This window comes from Condylostylus longicornis, unplaced genomic scaffold (assembly GCF_029603195.1).
Source record: "Condylostylus longicornis isolate FDR11 unplaced genomic scaffold, ASM2960319v2 ptg000135l, whole genome shotgun sequence".
NCBI lineage: Eukaryota > Metazoa > Arthropoda > Insecta > Diptera > Dolichopodidae > Condylostylus > Condylostylus longicornis.
In genome coordinates, this window is record NW_026578103.1 from 10,749,481 (window position 1) to 10,756,196 (window position 6,716).

Below are 6,716 nucleotides of genomic sequence, written 5' to 3' on the forward strand. Positions count from 1 at the left end.
TAAATGGGATATTTCTAAATTAAATTTTTTTTTTCATAGGTCATTTATTTTAACAATATATACACCAGTTAATAGGAGATCAATTAAACAGCATCAATTACAGGGGCATAACACTTTTATATGTGGGTTATAAAATTCTTTCAAACATCATACTTGAAAAACTGCGCCCATTGGCTGAGAAAACTATAAGCGGTTACCAAGCTGACTTCCAATTTGGAAGATCAAAATCAGATCAAATCAAGTACTTCAAAAAACTCGAAAACATAACATCGACACATACCATATGTTGATAAACTTTAAATCTATAATATTAAAGGTATCGATTGAAGATACTGAAGGACATATTTGAAGAATTTGAAACAGTAAATGGCTTAAGACAAGAAGATGGACTGTCTTGCATACACTTTAATCTCGCCTTGGAAAAAGTTATACGAGATTCAAAAATAAATGTCAAAGGAACAATGCTTTATAAAACGACACAGGTCCTAGCATACGCTGATGATGATGACATAGTAAAAAAATCTATTGTAGACCAACTTCATTATCATATAAAGGGTGGCTAAAGATATTGGTTTCATTATTAATGAAAACAAAACGAAAATTTTGGTATTAACATGCAGAGAAAGTGGAGTTCGTGGTCTAGGTCAGAACCTTACAACTGGGAAATATAATTTCGAAATTGTCAAAAATTTTAAATATCTAGGCGTCGATATTAATAGTAAAAATCACGCACAGGATTCTGGCAGCAAATAGGTGTTATTATGGTCTACGGAAGCACTTGAAAAGCAATGTTATCGATCGAAAAACAAAAATACAGATCTATCAAACACTTATAATGCCAGTGCTGACGTACGCCAGTGAGACATAGACACTGACATGGAGTTTTTGACAGAAAGATTCTTAATAAAATTTTTAAACGAGCTACCAACGAGTACCCATCAAAACAAATAGTATACGGTAAATGCGATTTGAAGAAAAAAAGGGGCCATCCAAATTAAGATGGATAGAAGGTATACGAAAAGATGCAGAAAAAATCGGCGTGCGATATTGGCGAATCTAAGCAAAGGATAGATCGGAATGGAAGCAAAAGTTTCAGCAGGCGATGAATCAAATAGGGTTGTCGAGCCATTGATGATTATGATAACCAGTTAATATAAAATTTTTTAGGTTGTAAAAATTTTGTTATTTCATTTCCTTTAACTATAATTCAAAGGGATTTCCCTATTTTATAAATAAGAAAATTAATGTTTAATTTCATACAAAAGAAACAAAGATTGATCGCTTCTATTAAAGAAAATTTTAATAACATGGCACATATGTGAGCCTCAAATACGATTAATATTTTTTTTACCACTTTAATCTTGTTGATAAATTGAAAGGTTTTTGAAATTCTAAAATAAAAATATTAAAAATTATATTTTAAGCATAAAAATATGGGAAGAGAAGGAAGAGAATAAATTGAAAATTTGTATAGCATTGATGTATGTATGTATGCAGGGATGCATTAATTTTTTTTTTTTTGCAAAAAAACTGTGTAAAAAGACATTAAATCTTACATACTTTACAATGATTTTTAAGAAAAAAAAACCGCTCCTTTAAATTTTCCACAATTAATAATTTTTTGCGGTTTTGCTGGTCTTCGTCCGCCTTCTTCTATATTTTATGAATAAAAAATTTTATTTTTTTTATTTTATTTGCTTTTTCTCATAAAACAGATTTCTAACAATATTTTTGTTTCAATTAATTTACTGAAGATAAGAGAACCAACCAGTCATCTTTGAATTCCATACGTAAATTTATGTTAAACATATATTGAAACATACATTCCTGCATACTGATCCGTACAAATAATGCCCATCACAATATAACCATTTAATTCTAATACTGTTATAACATATTGTATACTATGTGTACACAGATCATTAATGACACCACAATAATTAATAATTAATCTTTGTTTTTCCTTTAAAAAAATAAAAACCAATAAACAAAGGAACAAAACAAACACCATTTCCGGTTCAAATTTTACATACGATAGAAAATCTTTTAGCTTAAGCCCATGTTATCTTTACATACATTATATTGTTTTAACAAATTCAATATATATATATTTAGTTACAACTGTAATAATTGTTATACGTCTAGAAAACTTTGGAAATATTGTGTTTCCCCTGTTAGTTAGAAGTAGTAGTAACAAAATGTTAACAATAAAATTATTAAGAAAAAAGAAAGAATGACAAAAAAACAAAACAAAAAACTTGTTGTAAAATCAAAAATGCCATTAAAAGAACATAACGAACGCTTAGAATAACTCTTATTTTTTTTATCACTTTTTAAACGATAATATACATATACAAAAAAATCCAATCAAATGAGAAAAGAATTCCAGAATGATGTGATTATAAATAATAGAAATAAAGTAATAGTACGACAACTTTTTGGAAACTGATTAAAATGAAGCAGTAATGTTATAGGTTTTTAGAGTTACAAAGATAAACTTTGCAATATACGGAAATTTTATTTAAAAACGAGAATAGGAAGGGTTGCCAATGTCAACTTTTTGATACCCGTATGAATGAATTCTTTTAAGAGTTGTATTGCAACTGCCACATACACATACGCATATGGCAGTTATCACATGAGTTCATAGCATCTGAAAGAACTTTTATTGAAAATAATAGCCCTATTAGACTTTTATAGAACTTTTATTGAAAATAATACTGCACCTTACCGTACCGAAGTTTTATGGTAACTGCACCAAAGAATCAAGAAATTTAAAAAACTTTTATTAACGGTATTTATTTTTATAAATCATGTGTGAAATTTCGGTGGCTTTAGCTCAATTAGTTGTTCCGTTACCACTAGAACGGACAGAAGGATAGACATAGTTAAATCTTCTCAAAATTCAATGTGGATCAAAAACATACACGTATTTCTATATTTTAGATACCCTTCGAAAATACGTTCGAATATCTAATAATAGTTTGTCGAGGCAATTAAATTTAATTTTCTGTTTAGTAAATTTGACGAGTATAATATAATTTTCTAGTATTTTCATTTTTTTTAAATATGTACAAAGTTTAATCCACATTCATTCATTTTGTCTTTGAAGGTGAAAAGTTCAATTGATCTAGAACTAAGCAACTTAGTTTTTGGCAATAGTTCTTCCTTCCAAGACTTAATTTTTTCCGATTGTTTGTAATTTCCATTCATACTGCGTGTACATATGAAAGGTTGTTATAATGTGCTTAATTGAAATATAAATGAATTAATAAAAATGAATACACATCAGGTTTATATAAAGCTTTCATATTCTTCTGTTTATGCTCGGTCATAAAAATGTTTTTAACTTTACCTTAATGTTATCTTTATTATTTTGCTGTAGTAAATAAGAAATGTATATTATAATCTTCTATTCCACATTTTAAAAATATAAAAACTTCCCTACTTTTCATTACAATTATGCGTGGATTGCAATTTAAAATAAAGGGGCCATATACTGCTGTACAATTACTAGTATTTTGAGTTTAGTACAGGCTTTTTCTATAAATCACAAAAAAATTCGAAATTTTTCTTCTGTTGCAATAGAAGGTTTTCCCAATATGCCATTGATATATGTAATATAAAACTTATATACATATAACATTTAGTATTTTTGTATAAAAAAAATATCCTCTAGCTATAACATATTAATTAAATTTTCACCAATTCACCAATTTTTATGAATATTATATATTTTGTTATAAGTGTGCATATACCATGCAATAAAATTTGTTTGTTACGTTGCATAAGCATAAGTGTTTAAGAGAATGTTCGAATGTCTGATAACCGCATCAAACTTTTTTGTTATATCGGCGAACTTTTCTTTTACTTTTCATTGAACATAATGTACATACATACATACATAATGAATACGTTTATTTGTAGTTAATTCATTTTATTATAGTCATAACTATTATATTATGGCTCATAAGTATATATATATATATATAGCTTCTTTCTTCAAGTATAACAAATGTTTATAACTGACTATTTTGTTTTCTTAACTCATTAATTATTTTATATTTCTGTTTTCTTTTTTTAATATTTTATTTGTGATTGTTATTCTTTTACTATGCTATTATTTTACATATAGATTCGAATCATTAACATTACGGTCTTTTTCATTATTGAAGATAAAGTCTACCATCTAAAATAATAACTCAGTTCACTAAACATACAAACATTAACAATGAAATATAAAAGCAACAATAAAAATAAGAAATGCAACAAATTGAAGATAGCTATATTAGGAGAATAACAGAACAATATTCATGATACAGAAAAACAGCATGCAATGGCCAATGCATAACTCTTATTCGCATTTTGTGCAAAAAATGAATAGAAGAAAAAGGAAATAATCGCAAAATGAAAAATAAAAAAAATATGCGGTTGAGCATCGCATGAGGCCACTCTAAAAATCAACAAAATCAAAAAAAAAATCTGAAGAGTGTAGTGTAGCTATTCCTGTGTCTGTATACTCTTAATTCTTGTTTTGGAGTATAGTCAACAAGTCGCTCATACAATTTTTGCTTTTATTTCTTTCTTAACTCTTTTTACATTGTGGTTTTTTTTTTGTTTTCGTTTTGGAGGCCAATGGCCATAAAACCTACCTGTACAGTGTGTATTTTTTTTATTATGTTCTTCCGATATTTTTATTTAGTGTATACTAAATTTACTTACACTTCGCATCATTATTACCAAATAAAGATTCAACAAAAGTGAATATTTAAATGGAATGATAAACAATCAAACATATTAAAAATTTTGTATGAGAGCGTAAGATTATTAAAATTTTATAGAAATGTTTTAAATACTTATTGTTTGATTTTGTTCGAATAAAGCTAAAACTTTTTATTTTTCAGGCCAAAAGCTCAATTTTATGATGAGGGGCTCAAATACAGCACACAATAGAAGGTACGAACTTTTGAATTAGAAATAAAAATTTATTTTTAAATTGGGGGCTCATTTATCATACATTGCCTATTGGTTTTTGATTTGAAGAAAATTTGGAAGATGGTGAATAACTGAATTAGTAGTTGATAAAAACAAAATAAGTTCACGTTGTGATTATATTAAGGTGAAGGGGAATATATTTACAATAGTTTATGAACTATATTTTTGGTAATACTCATACATCTAACATAGATACGTATACTAGGTACTAACAATGGACATATTTTATACAGATATTTGAATAAGTACACATTTATTTTTGCTTCCTTAAAGTCATAAAATATAGTATTCAATATATTTACTCTCTCTTTCTTTTGCTCTACCTTGTGTTCTTAAAATGCAGGATGGCACAAAAAAATTATTTACCATAACGTTTCTTTTTTGGTTTGGAGATTGAAGTTTCTAATATTGGAACATTTTAATGTGGAAGACTCTTTATGATTGGATGAGATACATTTTAATCTGCGATAGAAAAAAAATCGCTTTTGATGATCTACACATACGGGGTATATATGCTGATCATACTTACAGGAAGCAACGTTTTGACTCTCTTAATAAATATTAATTTTCAATATCAGTAAATAATTTTTACCACACCCTACTAAGTTTTTTGTACAATGATTTTGCTTCCTTTTTTTATACCCTGCACTTCGTGAAGGGTATATTAACTTTGGTATGGAGTATGTAACTATTTGAAGGAGTCATCTGCGGTATGGACATATATATATATTCTTGCTCAGCGTAAAATTCTGCGTCGATTTAGACATGCCCGTCTGTCCGTCCGTCCGTCCGATCGCACGATAACTCAAAAACGAATAATGCAATCCTACACCAAACTTTCACAAGTTTTTTCTTTTGTGCCAAGGACAAGCCCTATGGTTATTGGACTAAATCGGACAACGGGTTCGGGTAGCTGCCATACAACTCCAACAGCAAATTTTTTATATTCGGAAAAATAATAAAGTCAGATTCATGAAACTTGGCAGTCATGTGTCCAATTATAGGTCGAATATATTTCTGAAGTTTTAGAGGAATTGCTTGACAGGTTCGGGTACTTGCCATACAACTCCAAAAGCTTATTTTAAATATTTGGAAAAATAATAAAGTCAGATTCATGAAACTTGGCAGTTGTGTGTCCAGTTATAAATCAGACATATCCGTGAAATTTCTATAGAATTTGTTTCACAGATTTGAGTAATTGCTATAAAACAACGAAAGGTGAAGGGTATAATTCAATCGGTTCATACTGACAGAAACGTTTTTACTTGTTTACTTTTCTTTCAAGTTTATCGGTTCCTTCAGATTCTTCGTTTCATATTCCATTTGCTGCTTTTGTGCTTTTTTTTGGATTTTTTTTTTACTTGGATTTTTGAACTTAATTTACAGGTTGTCGAAGTTATTATAAAATTGGTATGTGAAGAGCAGATGCAGAAACGAAAAGAGTGAAGAATAATAAAGGGAAAAAGAAAGAAAAGGAAAAACAAAAACAGTGTAAAAAAAATTTAGGGGACAAAAACAGAATTTAATAGAGAAGTTTCATTTGTGTTTTGTGTTGTATATAGTGTTCACCACACAAGAGGTTTTTTGAGGTTTGGGTATATAAAAAAAAATTAATAAAAATATGTGGCCATAATGAAAAAATAAATACAAGAAAAAGAGTAAGGTAAAATGTAGAAAAGAAGGAGGTAAAAATGGTCCATTGGCAAAACGTTTATGTCTGA